This window comes from Rhamphochromis sp. 'chilingali' (genome assembly GCF_963969265.1).
Source record: "Rhamphochromis sp. 'chilingali' genome assembly, chromosome: 4".
Taxonomy (NCBI): domain Eukaryota; kingdom Metazoa; phylum Chordata; class Actinopteri; order Cichliformes; family Cichlidae; genus Rhamphochromis; species Rhamphochromis sp. 'chilingali'.
In genome coordinates this window covers 4581017-4597510 of record NC_137948.1, presented here as the reverse complement: position 1 = coordinate 4597510, position 16494 = coordinate 4581017, and the positions used below count along the sequence as shown (strand labels likewise).

The 16494-nt window shown below is 39.2% G+C and overlaps 1 protein-coding gene across 1 annotated transcript in view; it reads left to right on the top strand.

Moving 5' to 3' along the window:
• LOC308394748 (endonuclease V-like) overlaps positions 1 to 15564 on the top strand; it is a 68538-nt gene extending 52974 nt beyond the window's left edge. The window contains exon 9 of the mRNA XM_080879221.1: positions 15471 to 15564. The gene's annotated coding sequence lies outside the window, so the exon portion shown is untranslated. The remainder of the gene's footprint in view (positions 1 to 15470) is intronic.
• Positions 15565 to 16494: the final 930 nt, after the last annotated feature.

The following is a 16494-nucleotide window of genomic DNA, read 5'->3' as shown; positions in this document are numbered from 1 at the left end:
TGCATCTTTTGCTGTGAAGTACAGCCAGACTTTTGACCGCTTCGCTTTGGACATTTTTAATCTGCTCTAAAGAACGTACGTACCTGGGCCCGCCTACTACACTTGCAAAGGTAAAATGATTGGCTAGAATCCAAAGTGTACGACATCTCAGGGGAAAAAAAGCACCGAAATAAAGCACCGAAATGTGCGCTGCTTTTCGGTCTGGTTACTACCGTTTATGTCAGAACCGGTGCCATCATGGCACCGGATACCGGTACCCCTCCCTAGTCAGGGATTGTAACATCTAGTCCTTTTACTGAATCAGAATGTGATACGCATGTCTTATTTTTTGCACTTGATATTGAAATGAACTGACTGCACCTGTGTTTGTAAAGAATACAACTGTAAATCACCTGTAAAACTAATCACACCTGTCAGCACTATTTTGGAGATTACCCACAATCCCCAGATCTGGCCCTATGACTCTTGGCTGGCTTGGGAACCACTGAGCCTAAGAATGTGAGGCTGACTATAGATACAAGAGGTCTGAGCAGTTAAAGGTGAAAACCGATGAAGCTGTAAAAAATCTTGACTTTTCTTAAAGTGAAAGAACCTAAAGTAAAAGGCTGAACCTTGATGTTTTTATTTTTAAAGGTTTTAAATGAATATATGTCTCCACACATGAATCATGTATCTGCACATAAACTCTTTTACAGTGCACATTGATCTCATTCAAACTTCAGATGAAAATCGACCTTGCTGCACTTCGATTGCACAATCTCAGCTTTCATAGTGACGGATTCATAGGCAGCAGTGCTTAATACCTACACACACTTTCTGTAATTCACTTTCCTGAGAGACTTGCCCATCAGTGACACGTGAATGTGGTCATACTGCCACTCCCCCAAAAAAACAAAACAAAACATAGGATAGTGTAGGGAAAGAGCTCAAGGTAGGCGCTGTCTTGCGGTAAATGACAGCTTTTGTAGTTATTTATTGCACTTTTGTGAAGCTGTTTGAATTTTAATTGAATGTGAGCATGAGATTTACATATTCTTGTGATGTTTTCTAAATGTGTAAACACTGAAATGGCACAAAGACGGAGCGATCAACAAACTGAACAGCTCCACATTCATATATGTCCTCTGGACTGGGATATTAATATGTATACTTACATAATGTGCTTAAATGAATAAAGATACATGAGATAAAATAGTCAAGAATCATATCCAAGGTCATGTATACTGCTTAAGGGACACCTCAGGATTCATTAAAACAACACAGATACAAAACTTTAGTTCTGTCATAAATTACTCATAAAAGTGAAAATACATTTTCACCATACAGAAAGCATATTTTGGTATGGTACAGTCATGGATAAGTTTTGGGACAGTAACACTTTTTTGGGTAATCTTGTCTTGGATGGATTGAATCAAAACAATCAGAATGTAAATGAGGTGCAGACTGAGCTTTAATTTAAGACCTTTAACAACAACACTGCACAACTGTGTAGGAATTACTGCCATTATTATGCAAAGCAAGAAAGTTCCAGTATAACACACGTGCAGTCTGCAGTAAATTGCATGCTATGAATCTTAGTAAATCACTTCGTATGATTCATTTGAATGCTCTCTTCCCCTAAACCTGTGTACACATTTCAGGCACAAAACTGTGTCCATGTAATGCATCCAGCACTTAACACACTCATGTTGTTCATGGTTTGTAAAGTCATTATGGTACAGATGTAACTGGGCCATAAATTACATATTGTTATAATTACACAAAATGGGTTCTAGACCCCAAACCGTTCCTTTTATACCTGACTTTTCGGACTGCCAAGCCTGTAGTTATGTTCATTATCAGTTAGAGCCCCTCCTCATCCTTTTCCTCTTCTTCTGTGGTGCACCCCTATAAGTTCCAGAGTACCCCTTTGGCCTCTCCCCATATCTACCATTCCCCTGTGGGAGAGGTTGGTGTCATTTCTTTTCCAACACTGTATAACACACATATACTGTATATTTAGCCACCCTGATGTTTCTGATTGTGTGTTTTTAGTGCAGTTATTGTCATCAGTATGCCTGTCTTTGCTAGATGCTATAAATGTGTAGTACTTGTGCGCCACATATGTGTTCTAGGCACCGTCAATGCTAGTATGAATGGATAATTCTTGCTAGCTTGGAAGTTGTTGGGTTGAGCTAACCCTCTTCCTGACTTGGTTGTAGAAGCTGGAGCGAGTTAATTACTTGGAGGTCTTTCTTTCTTTTTGCCTTTCATCGTCAGACACAACACAGAAACACACTGGTTACGCAGACAAAACAAATAGGAAATAAATTCCTCAGTTAAAAAAGCAGTTTAGTTATTTATTGTCTGTCGCTGGACTTTTGTGAAGTATTTGTGGTATCAAACTGCTCAGTTCTGTTTTTCCTAGCAGAATGTTTACGTGGAAAGGTCAGTGAAAGGTTTAACAAGAAAAGGCCAAACAAAGTAAAAACTGTCAGAATAGATGCAAAGCAAAACACTGGAAGTGGGGCTTTTTTTATGTCATGATGGTGGGTCAACATCGCTCATTTTTATTGCCTTTAGAGCCCTTTGTGAACTCAACCACCCAAACACTCCAGATACCCACACAGGTGACGTGGGTTAAGTGTCTGATGCCATTATGCATTAGTGATTAGGGCTCAAGGTGAAGATCTTATGTGTGAGTCTAGCTTCTCTCTCTGATGTACAGCAAGCAAATGTCTGGTTCGCTAATTTAACGTTATGATTGTCCCATGCAGCTGAAAATAATCATAGTAAAATACGACAAGAGGAAAAAAGCAGTAATTCAACTCTCAGTGTAGCAACAATACAAATTGACTATTTCATTAATGTATGAGACATATGGGAGCACATGCATCAATAATTTTGGTTTCTTGGTACTTTTGTAAAGTAATAGTTTGAAAGTGTGCTCGTGGTATGAAATAAATAATAAATAGGAAACTACAGCCAGCAGCTCATTAAAGAAATACTTATTTTATATTTTTGTTTCATTAATCAAAAAATACACAGAATATTAAGAAATGCATGAAGTAACCATATCCACCAAGAAGTTTATACTTTGCGTACTGTACGCAGATTTTATAGAAGTACTGTTAATGTTAGTAATTGAGCCTTAGAGGTACCACTCTGTTTGTAGCTTCTCCCCAATCACAGCTGGGACGGCATCAGCCTCTTTGGATGGATATTTCTGTGGCATGTCCACAGGAAGGAAGGATGTCTGTGTTGTTGATACGAGAAAACACATTATGACAGCAAAACATAGCATAATCTAAGATAATTATTGCTCCTATATCAACTGAAAGTACAATATGTATATCAGCCGTAAAAGGTGACCTAAAGCTGTTTGGAAAATTAGAGGTCTTTACACAAAACAGTGACCTCATATGCATCAGTGAAAACAGCTCAGCACCTCCACAGGCTGTATCTGTAAGGCCCTTGGCCTCTGTCTGCACCCCACATGCAAAGACCATAAAGGGCAGCCTTCGCATGGTACATCAGAGCCCCCTTCTGTCTCTCTCTCTCTCTCTCTCTCTCTCTCTCTCTCTCGCTCTCTCTCTCTCACACACACACACAAACACTGTGACCCCATCCACCACGATTCATCTCCCTGGCACGGTGAAGTGTAAAGGAGATTATTACCGGTGAAGGGCTGAAGATCTACTGCTCTCCTGCCTGCCTTGCAGAGGAAATGGGAAAATATTGCTAATGTTTACAGCTGTGTGGTTGTGTGTGTGTGTGGGTGGAGGAAATCTTGTGTACGCTAGTAATGCCTAAAGCCTGACCAGCATGGCAAAGAAGCTCGGAGGCTTGTTTACCATCTACAAATGTGCTGACTTCAGAGAGTTTTATGTGCAAATGTTTCTACACACGCGGATGCATTTTCAGAACTGTGTGCGTGTGCGTGTGTGTGTGAGACCATGGGTTATCAAATGTAAATGTATTGTTGTACATTAAAAAACACCCAGAGACCAGCTGTTGTTGACTGCTGTACAGTATGTTTCATAAGCAGTGCTTCTCTTCTTCCTCCTCTTTCTTTTTTAATCTATATGGCATTTTCATCTTGGTGTGCAGTGAAAGGGAAGCTGACTAATGTTCCACAATAAATCAATGCCCATTTGTTCATGTTATGTAAATTAAAGGTCAGTGTCATTACTTCCTTATGAACACATATAAAAGATGTAACCACCATCATCCTGTTTGTTTCTGGACTCCACAGTTTGAAGTCTCAATGTCAGCATTTGGCTCCTGTTATGTTGAGTTTTTGGTGCTAGAAGTGACCGTACTTGGATGAAAGGGTGAGGTACTAAGTCATCAGCTAACCCGAGTAAACATAATTAGCAAGCTGCATCTATAAACTATATGGGTGCAATGCACAGACACACATATCTGCTAATCACTGTTACTTGGTTACCAATTAAGTAGCAGACTAATTACTCAGTAAAGCTGAAGAAACAAACTTCTTGGACAGTTGGTGTCTCACAATATGCCATAATGTTTAATAGATATTTACAGATTCTCAAAGGCATCAACAATACAAACATGAGTTTTTAGTTCCAGTTGAGTTTCTCAAATTAGTAAAAAGGAGACAAACAGCAACTGGCTGCAGCTCCTTGTGTCAGGACACCTGTGTGTCCATGCAGCCATACCTCTATCTCCAGTATCCAGATGGATGTTATATAAATATTCACCCACCATAAAGCTGTTAAGAAGGAAGAATTATGCATAGAGACCAAAATCATTTTTGTACTATGCAGCAAACATGTTTATTTTTTACTGTAAGATTGGACCTGTGGAGTTTGGCTTGCTTTTGGAGCCAGCCTCAAGTGGATATCACGCAACTACATTCAGTTCAAAAATCTCTATGACTTAATAATGTCTTATACTTGTTCTTTAACGTTTACTTAATGTTGCTGTTATTTGCAGTTTTTGCATGCACGTTGTACAAAGAAGGATGTGCAGAGGCCCGATTCCTTTTTTTAACCTCTTTCTGACAGTCAGATCAATACTGTGCAGTTTGAAATTGTTTTCAACTACAGAAATAAATATTACACCCCCCTCATAATCAGCAAATAACAAAGGAGTATGATTTATCAGATTTGTGACAGGTACTCACAATGCGTTACATGTCAGCTGAAATAGCTGCTCTGTGAGGCAGGCAAAGCATGTGCATCTTATTTAATAGCAAAGCTAGCATACTGGTGTTTAGCAGGTATAACTATCACAAAATGTCACAGCCTTTAGATATGCATTATCTGGCAAAGATACCGTGCCACCGTGGTTAGCACTGTTGCCGCACAGCAAGAAGGTCCTGAGTTCAATTCCACCATCAGGCCGGGGTCTTTCTGTGTGGAGTTTGCATGTTCTCCCCGTGTTTGCGTGGGTTCCCTCCGGGTACTCCGGCTTCCTCCCACCGTCCAAAGACATGCAGCTTGTGGGGATAGGTTAATTGGATAATCCAAATTGCCACTAGGTGTGAATGTGCGAGTGAATGTGAGTGCGAATGGTTGTCTGTCCCTGTGTGTTGGCCCTGCGACAGATTGGCGACCTGTCCAGGGTGTACCCCGCCTCTCGCCCTAAGACAGCTGGGATAGGCTTCAGCACCCCCCGCGACCCTGAAAAGGATAAGCGGAAGCGAATGGATGGATGGATGGATGGATATCTGGCAAAGCTGATAGCAATGTCAACTTGCAACTTTGTAGAATGGGTTTTAACTGTTGTTACTTAGGTTATGAAATAGGCATGCAGTTTGTGTTTAAATATGCTGACTGGAAAAAATGTTCTATAAAAACAAAAGTAGACATGTTTAAAGTGAAAGAAAACCAGCCACAGACTTGTGCAGCAGGGTTTTCTAATGGCAACAGAGACATTTTGGCTCCGTTGCCATTAGTTTTCACTGGCACGCACTAAGAGATCCTGTCTCATTTCCTCTGATCTGCTCTCATTCTCTGTCCACTCTTGTGTGTCTGACATACAATTAGACTGTGGTTGAGCAGTGAAACCAGATCTGACTCAGGCGGATCACTAAACACACGGGTCAGACAGGTTAGCAGAGATGGCACCTGGCTGCTAATGTCAAAGGTCAACCTTTTTATCTCTTTCCTTCCTTCTGTAAGATCAAAAAACCACTTAGTGAAAGATAGCTCTAAAGTTCAGCTGAAACACTCCTGTACAGGTTTAACACTGCCCTTTGATATTGAATCAACTAGGAGTTTTTACTCCAAGTATATAAAAAAAAATATTGAAAAAGAGAACAAAATGAATAAATAGGTTGGTTTTAATTGAAGATAACTTCAACATCAGCAACACTGTATACTATACTTTAAATCCTAAAAGCCATAAACAGTCAAATAAGATGTTACAAACTGACACATGGTCTTGTGCAAGTTTCAGATTAGCTGTTTTTTTTTTTTTTTTGAAGAATTTTCATAAAATCTTTTAACCTGATTTGCTTGAAGCAGAGGTGTCAAACTCATTTCACATGGTTCTGTAGTTCAGTCCAGTTTTTTTGTTGTTGTTTTGTTTTAAACTGTAAAGCAGAAGTTATGGAGGTTTTATTAGAGACATGCTTTTTGTAATTTGGCATGATTTGTGAACCTTGAAATTTCTTCAGTACTGAATAGCAGAAATTAGGCTTTCTTGCCAGAGGTCCTTTTTTGGCAGGTTCAGTGAATTTTGGTCAGAGCTAGACGAAACCTGTGGTTTTAGAAACTGCTTTCAGCACCTGAGGGCATGTCTGTGCCGTCAGGTGAACGGGTGGGTCCGTGCTTTGTGTTTACATCTTTTTGAGGAATCTGTCTTTAATCGTTTGCTTCTTTAGCTGTTTGGTGGTTGTTGAAATCGTTTTGTGAGCTTTCAGCTGAGATCCTGACGTCTCTATGGATACCACACATGTCTATATTTAAATAACAGATCAGGCGCTACATCACGTTAAACCAGATGTTCTCCCTCTCGCCCCCGGTAGCGGGGGCATTGGGGTTCAACAGGTTAATTGTTTATTGCTTAATTACTTTGTGTAGTATGAATGGCCATAACTGAGGTTTTTATCAGAACGAAAAGCTGTAAAACTTGTGAAAGTACAGTTAAAAGTCCAAAATTTCTGCTTGCGCTTGTTTGTGGTGAGCTACATGCACACATTTCTGCATCTCTGCCATTCAAAGACACTTTTATTTAGTTTATAGGAAATAATATTCAATGCTGAGCTGTAACTTTAATCTTTTTCAAGGAAGGAATTTTTAAAATTTAGTTTTGTTTTCATAAAATGGACTTAATAGTAAGAGGGAAAACACACATGAGATTTAAGGCCTACATTAGTATGAACGTTTTTGTCCTCCACAATGGAAAATGGCTGAAAATAGAAACAGGTATTACTTTATCCAGCTCCTAATTTTATAAATGCTTTCCTCCGCTTTGCAGTCTCCACTATCATTAAAATGCAGCCGGATGCTGCTCATTTAACATTTGTGCTCCTTTTGTCGCTTCTTTCCGACATGCTTGCATTTAAATCCAGCTGCCCCGTCTCTCTGTGTACCTGGCCTATACAACTACACTTGCTGTCTTGGAACATCTTCCTTCTTTCACATAATCATCCCAGTCTGCCTTTGCATGTGATTGGCTGCATGGTGTGCCCATCAAAATAAAGTCCCACCACTGCCTGCATGGATTCTCAGCAGGGCTGAAGATTCAGCTCCCACATACTGACAGGCCATTAATAACTGACATATGAAATTATCCCAGCTGGATGTGGCCCACAAGCCGTACGTTTGACACCCTTGGCTTAAAGCTTTAGGATGCTGAAGGATATGAGTGCCTTGAGACCTTAGAGGCTGAAAGTGGGTCTGATATGTTGTTTAGAGCCATTAAGGGTCTTGGACACTGGGAGAGCTTTAATTGATTTGAATACAGAAAACTGAAACAAGCAGAGAGCAGATTTCTGTGGTCAATAAATGCTTTTTAGTTCAAAAAGAGAGAAATGGAGTAAAGAACTTTGTGTAAAATGCACTGTAAATCACATTAGGGCTAAGAAGCTTCTGATATTTCTTTATTATCAAATTAGAAATGTCATTATGAAAGTGCAGCTTACCATCTATAACAAGCCCTGCACAGTCTCTAAAGAGAGTCTATGGAATTTTATCATTAGGGACACGGAAATGAACAATTTTATGTCATCAGCAAATATATATAACTTTGTGTAGCCAAGGGTTATGAGATATAAATACATTGTAGATGGGTTGATTATTATACTGACTTGTTATCTGAACCTTGTTATCTCTGAATATAATAACAGTTAGTTTTTTGTTTAAACAATGCTCAGAGTGTCGACTGACAATGATTCTGGTAACTGGTAACAGCAAATGTCGAGCCTGAAAGTCTCATTTTAAAAAAAGAAATTGGGTTTTTTTGTATATATTTATTTGTTAGGTTGAACAAAAGTGGTCCCAATCCAGATCCCTGTGGGATCCCACTTAAAATGACACTGCATTATTAGAATAACAGTGACCATGTTTGATCATTAAATTGAGTCAAACCAGTATTTGAAAGAACTTTTTCCTGCTTGTCATTGGCACTTGTGATTGATTTCAACTCTTCCTGAAAAATCAGGCCTAGCAGCTTTGTTTACTCAGAGTTTCTATATTATTTCAAAAGTTACCTGTAGCTACAATATCAATAATTTGGGACTCAGTAGATTTCCTCTTCCTTCATCCTTCAAAGAACCTCAGGGTTTCCCTTTTGAAAAATGGTACAATATTGGTTGACACAGCTCATGGGGTGTCTGACAGCACAGCAAGGAGGACTTAAGCAAAGAAACCCAAGGCTATTGGCTGAACCTGAACACAGCCAGACACCTGCATGCAGACAGCACAGGAGTAAAATAAAAGTACTACCTTCATGTTTTCTGTTTGTAAATGCATCAAGTCTGGGTGTATTTAAAACAATTAAAGTGGCCCCTACTCATAATTAGTGGTGCATCGCTACAGTATCCTCTCATGTGTTATCATGTCTTACATCTATTTAGAAAAGATCCATAACAGCCTATTAGAGTAATGCTCTCCAACACTAATTATCTGAGCCATCAGCCATCAAAGTTCTACTTTGTCAGTTCCAACACTCATTAAGTGTCTTTAATTAACAATCACCTTTTAATAGACAACACATGCAATGTCAAAATGTGTTGCTGCAAGCATGTGTTTAAAAAAGATTGAGGCCACACTCAACAGCGAGGATCTTTTTACTTTAATTAGTGTCTATAATAGGAAAGGCCTGATGGGACAGTAGAGAAATACAAGACGAAATGGGAATAGGTCACCTTGCTCTTTTCAACTATTCTATGTCAGTCTGACATTGTCTGTTTTTATTTTTACATTTTTATAGGTAAAAGCCACACGTGAAAAGCAAAACAAAACATGTTGTTCCTCAAACTGTGAGAGACAGAGCCAGTGCTTTGAGGCATGTGAAAAATCCAGGTGAATTCAAATTAATCTTCTGATTTATGAAGGGAAATTAAACTAAGTTAAGATGGAGTTGCAGATGTTATCAAGCTGTTCATTTTTTAAAAAAATCAGCTTGGATTGTTTTTTTATTGTTAATCATTCATACAGATTTTGGGGTTGTGGAGCTTAATGGAGATGTGATAAACAGTTTGAAAAACAGACAGAAAAAATAACAATAAGAAAGCAGAAAATGATGCCTTTTCCTGTGATACAGATCAGTCACGCTGTCCTGAAAGTGCAAATGGAAACTGCAAACAGTAATCCATCTCATTACTTATTAATAAGCTTTTGAAAGCAATTAAACTCTTTGTCAAAGCCCATCAAATCTTTGTCTCAAATCTTGTGCTGTTTTCTACAATATTGAAAACAAACTTTACTGAGCTGTCAGTGTTTAGGTTAGGAAGCTGAAGTTATATTTGTCTGTGTCAGGCTTCCTGGGTCGTTCACACAGTGTTTTCAGTTTTGGACCTTTTGCCATTGTTTAGTGACCCCATACCTGCTTCCTGTTTTATTGTGTTAGTCTCTTGTCAGTGTGCATTATGTTTAATTTTACTTCCTCTGTCCCATTGATTAGATTCAGTTGTTTGCAGTCCTCTTCATTATCAAGTTATTTAAGCACTCAGTTTCTCTCAGTTCCTTGTCTCGTTATCGTCAACTCCTCTCCTGTTTCCCGTCATTCAGTCATTTATGTTTAGCCTCTCAGTTTAGTCAATAAAGTCGGGCACTTTTTCAGCAGTCCTGCATTTGGGTCCTCTCCTTCCATTCAGCACACACCAGTACGTGACAGACTAACAGTGGCCTGTCAGCATAGGTAATCACTACTGTTAAATTGGATGACTTTCTACTAGATACTGTTTCACTGCTCGAAAGGTGTTCAAGCACAGTGGCCATAATGCACCAAACCCGTCATCTCCAGAGCACTTAAGGTTAGCTGTGGTGTAAAGATGTAAAATAATTATAGAACAAGCAATTTTATAATCAAAGTGTTTTTATTGAGTTTTCGTAGAACAAGCAATTTTATATTCTCATAACTATTTGTGTTAACCTCTTTAAAATATCATTGACGCAATTTCCTCAAGCCAAACCAGCCGTGTCATACGGCTGCGTCTCCCTGACTCTAGTCTGCTACGGTTTCTGTCCTGTTAGGAGGAAGTTTCTCCTTCCCACTGTCACTAGGTGCTTGCTCATAATTATTGTAGATCTTTACCCTACAATATAAAGTGCCATGAGATGACTGTTGTTGTAATTTGGTGCTATTCAGTTCAATTTTATGTACACAGCGCCAAATCACAGCGCAGTTGAGTTATGCCAGGAAGTCAAGTATTCTGATATGAGGCTTTGTTTTTCAGAGGAGCCACAGTATCCAGAGTCGTATGCAGCGAAGATGTAAAAGTAGAAGTTCTCAGGAAGCAAGAAGCAAGGCATTAGTGAGGAAATAAAGATGACTGATGGCACAGAGAGACTGATTTTTTATTCATACCAAAATCTTATTAATTTCCCCCAAATTATATGATCATGATGTTTAATTCCTTGTATGGACCTGCAACTGTGTGTCTGTGTTTGGGGGGGAGTGAGTCCTGAATATGCTGCTGTGTATAAAAGGAGTAAGAGTAATCGATTATATGTCAGGCACCTTGAAAATACAACACAAAAGTCAGCTTTTATTGACTCGTCCAGAATAAAACATTGTAAATGGAGGGATTTGCTATATGATGATATGAAAGGTACTAGCAGAAATGATTTTACTGGCTGAAAAAAATTGGGGTTATGCTTTTTTTTTTTTGAATAAAAAATCTATATACTTATAATTTGAAACATAACAAAATGGACTGTACAATTTTGGAGTTTTGGCTTGAAACTGTTACCCAGTTTTGCTCGTCTACAGGGCTTTGTGATGGTCACAAGATGGAAAACTATGAATATATTCATTAACACAGTTATTCAGTCAGCCAATTAGAGAAGCTCACCTGCAGCTCATTACATGCAAAACTATCCCAGAGGGATCCACAGGTACCTAAAACTCATAATACAGAAATGGGTATGTCTAATATCTGGCAGCTTGTATTTGTTGCCCATCTGCCTTCCGTGTGGTATCTCTTGATAGGTACACTATCTTTGTTACTGACAGAAATTATGGACAAGTTGCACTACACTGGAAATATCATTTAATCCTGCCATTGAAAGTAGGATTGCATGGAAAAAGTGCCAGTAATAAAGTAAATTAAAGGCTTCTGCTAGAAAAGGTGGTAACCCTGTCCACTTAGCAGCTCAGAGGGAGTGAGGATGGAGCAGTTTAATGTCGATGTGTTTAATGTGTGACCACATCACAATTAACATTCATATACAGTAAAAATGATCTAAGCCACCCTAGTCCATAATCAGTAGGCATAAGTAGATGGATATCCTCTAAACAGGTTAAGTTGTAAAACATTTGATTACTAAAGCAGGCTAAAAATGGCTCAGCTGTGACAGACCAGTTTTCAGTGAACTGGAATATTTTTGTCTATAAAGCTACAATTTAAAATAAGAGAGAAAAAGAATCTCTTCTATTTGATGTTGTGCTATTCTCCCAGGACAGACTCAAGGGTGCTATGTTAATTTAACAGAGCTCCACCTACAGAGGTAATTTTCCAGGAAGCAATATGACCACCAACAGAACTAATAATACCTCTACATAATTACCAGCCATGATATAATGTGTCCATGTCTAATAGCTAATATATCCGGTAGTATATTAACACCACTTCCAGTGGGGGCCGTCACTCACTGATGCAGACACAGCGTGGGCTCATCTTCTTTCCTCCAACTGAGACCCTGGTTCAGCCTCGTGTAATGACCAGATTGCCATTACCACTCCATTACGATGCCCTTTTATTACCCATTCAGCACCTTGACCAGCACGGTAGTCACCTGTAACGCGATGACAGTTCTCCATCTCCTTCTCCATCTGGCTCTCGCTTTTGTCTCTGTGTTGCTCTCCTTCCAGTTAACTTGCTGATGCTGATTGACTCTGTAATGCACTGGAAATATCCTGGGTGGCCATTGGGAGCAAATTGCTTTGTGTAGTGTTGCTATAGGGCCCAAACTAACTGGACTCGAGTTGCAAGCTAGGCCTCTGCAGTGAGGGGGAAAAATAATGACACAGGCTGCTAATGGGCCTCGTTGTTAGGTTCCAGTTTTTGCTGCTGCAGCACAGAGCTGTGGTAGGATGCTATAATGTGAGCAGTAATATATGATGAATCCCCCTGGCGGAAAACTGCCCTTTAAGTAAAATCACTTCTCCACCATCAGGATACTTTCCCGGGAAGTGAATGGGGTCCGTATTGATCAGAGGAACATTACTTTGGTTGAAAATTCTTGTTGTGACATAGCTAAGTTATGGTTAGTATGGTTTCTATACGGGTTTAGTTTGAAGTTGTTCTGTTATTTTCTTCCCATGCCTTCTGTATTACTCTCTCTGTCATAAGGTTTACTGATGCCTTTCATGAGAGCCTTTGTCTTCTTGTGGTTGCTTCCTGTTTTACTTTAAGGCAGGGGTCCCTAACTCCAGGCCTCGAGGGCCGGTATCCTGCAGTTTTTAGATGTGTCTGTGATTCAGCTGATTCAAATGGCTAAATTACCTCCTCAACATGTCTTGCAGTTCTTCAGAGACCTGGTAACTAATCATTTGATCCAGGTGTGTTGACCCAGGGTGAGATCTAAAACCTGCAGGACACCGGCCCTCGAGGCCTGGAGTTGGGGACCCCTGCTTTAAGGGTTTTCTCACTTGTTTTGGTTTTACTTCCTAATTTTGTTCCTCTCTGTTTGCTCCACAATCATTTATTTTAGCTTTTAACATTGTGTGTGTGTGTGTGTGTGTGTGCGTGCGTGCGTGCGTGCGTGCGTGCGTGCGTGTGTGTGTGTGTGTAGACTTGACTTTCACTTTGTCAGATCATCTGTTTTCCCTCCCATGAGTCTCTTCTACCTCATCTCTTAATTGCCCCTTGGGGATAAATAAAGTCTGTCTGATTCTGATTCTGGAAATAGAGTCCAGTTCCTTGTACGTGTTGTCACAAACCTGGGTCTGTTGACCCAGCATTTTGAGTTTTAGTTTATTTTGATGTTTAATTTCTTTTCTAAGGTTTTCTGAGTTCATTTCTACCAGGACTAGGTCTTCAACCCCTGTGTTAAGTCTCCCTTGCCCTTCATGTGTTTCATGTCTGCGTGTCTTGTGTTGTCAAGTTCTTGTTGTCATGTCTGCGTCTCATTATGTTTCCTGTTTTATTTTGGAGAGGTCTTGTGTTCCTATGTTCAATGTGTTTAATTTTACTCTCCCCCTGTGATGTTGTTATGTTCATTCATGTGTTTCCACTTCTCCTGCTCACCTCATGTGTGCATTTAGTCTGTCAAACATTAAAGGTTTTTTCACGTTTTAATCTTAGTTCACCCAGTTTAGGTTATTGTTTAGTTTCATCTTTGCCTTTTGTTTTGTACATTTTTTGTCAGCCTTAATAAATGGCTTGTTTTTGTCACGCTCAAGTTTTGTTTTGTCTCTTTGCGTGTTGCTCATGGGTCTGCCTCCTCACTCCACACAGTCAGCTTTGCAGCCAGACTGTGACATGTGTACACAGATTTGGTCAGTAAAGCTGATTCTGGTTCTGATACCAGTTTACCAGTTTGTGTTTTTCACTTTTCTTTCCATTGTTTGTTGGACTTTAGTTTATCAGCTTTTCAATAACATTCACTTTTACTTCAGTTTCAGATGTTTTTGTCTTTGTTGGTCCACCTTCAGTCCAAATCTTGACTAAATGTAAAAAAAAAAAGAAAAAAAGAAAACCCAAATCACTCCAAATGTATCTGCAATTATAAGTTTATTGTAAGACAATGGTGGCAAAATATTATTGAGGAGCAGATTCACTCTAGAAATTAAAAACAATCATCCATCTCCATGTTTCCTGTCTTCCTGTTTACGTGCCTGTCTAATAAAGGTAAAATAGAGAAGCTTTTAAAAAAGTGATGACCGTTGTGGATGATTCATAAATCAAACTGTTCACACAGCTGGGCGTCTCAGTATGAGCACTCTACAACTTAATTAAAAACAACCATGTGATACATTTACTCAACAGTTGACTTTTTCTGAAGACACCAGAGCGCTTCTGTTTGCATATGTTAATATCATTATATTATCATCATCTACTAGCTTACAGTCCAGGGATGCACCAATTAAGAATTTCAGGGCTGATACTGTTTACAGTTTGTTTCAATGATGTTAACTCGTTTCTTTCTTTTGTTCTCCACACTTGGTGCCAAAGAAGAACCTTTCATTATGAATAATTAAATAACATTCACTACATTGCCAAAAGTATTCAGTCACACATCCAAATCACTGACTCGTGAAAAAAATTATGAAAGTGAATTGCAGATGCGAGAACCACAAACTAACACCAGCCACTGTAATATGTTCAAAAAGGTGAATCTCAACCGTCAATGTTAGGTTGATAAATCGATTAATGCCGATATATATAAAATCTACACATAATAAAGTGCTAATATTTTCTGCATGTCACATTTTACTACTAATATTTATAAAGCCGGAGCTGTAGGAGAAACCAACATGTGACCAAAATCTCTACTCCTCTGCAGCGCAAAAGAGCAATGTTATGCAGTCTTCCAGCATAATGAATACCTCTCACATCCCACTTAGTATGAGTGCTTTTAAGTTTGAGGTTAATTTTCAGTTAAACTTCTAGGAGTGATTCTGAAATGCTTAATAGGCAAAAGCTCAAGTGTTTTTTTTAGCAGTCTGAGGTGACACTGAATGCTAAATGACTTTCATTTTAATGTGACCATCAGTTACGCTGACTTAAACGGCTTTTAAGATTGTTCTTTTTTGGTCTTTAATACTGTTGACTCAGTGAAATGGAGTTTGTATTACGTGTCATTGGTTAAATGGTTTGCTCTTTGTCTTTCTTTCTCTTGTGCCAGGTTGCAAATGATGCAGAGAAGGATGTCAGAGATAAAAGCCAGCAAGTACAGAAGACACCTTAGAAGTCCATCAGTGTGAGTGTGTGTGTGTGTGGTAATTTTTAAAAGCAAAGCTGTTTTACTCTCTGCCAAAAAGACACTGTCAGATTTAGGGATGGGTATTGATAAGATTTTAACGATTCCGATTCCATTTTCGATTCTGTTTAACGATTCGATTCCTTATCGATTCTCTTATCGATTCTTTTTTTTTTTTTTTAAAGGAGAACACTAAGGTCAATTAGCTCAGAACTTTGTTTTATATCTTCTCTTTGAACAAGATAGAAATTTAGGAGTAACATGGCCTTACAAACCCAACAGTGAGATCTTAAGAGAGCCACAGCCTACGGCTCTTCAATGGGGTGTCACAGGGTCCCCAGGAAAAAAAATGTATATGTAAAATAATAAAATAAATATTCTCCTGTAGCAATAACAAAGTTTAACATAAATTATTCTGTAGCAATTACACAAGAATATCCAGTAATGTCCTGCCTACAATTAAACACATTCACTTACCAAAGTGAAATCGGGGGCATGTGCTGTGGCAAATGGGTGGAAGCCTTTGACCACAAACTTAGACACTGCTCGGTGACATTCGTCTATCCTGGCCTGAAAGGAGATGCTACCGGTAGACTGCAGCGACAACTGCCAGCATCTGAGCCAGCCAGACTCTGTCTCTCTCATCATGGTTATCTAAATGCAACGCACAGTAATAGCAGGTTTTGTAATAAGGTAAATCGCGCTAACATAATATGCAATGCTAATTGATTAGTTACCTGCAGTATTAACGGGAGAGGACGTGGAAACGCTACCGCTGCTGCTGGGTTGAGCTTCGCTAGTCCGGAGCGGATCAAAAACACGACATTCGTTGAAAGCAATCGCGTGTTTTTTGAGCAAATGCTTTTGCATGTTCATAGTGTTTCCTCCCTTTGATGAAATCTCTACTTTGAGCGTTTGTGCCGCTCAGGCGCCGTGTTTCCTACTGGGT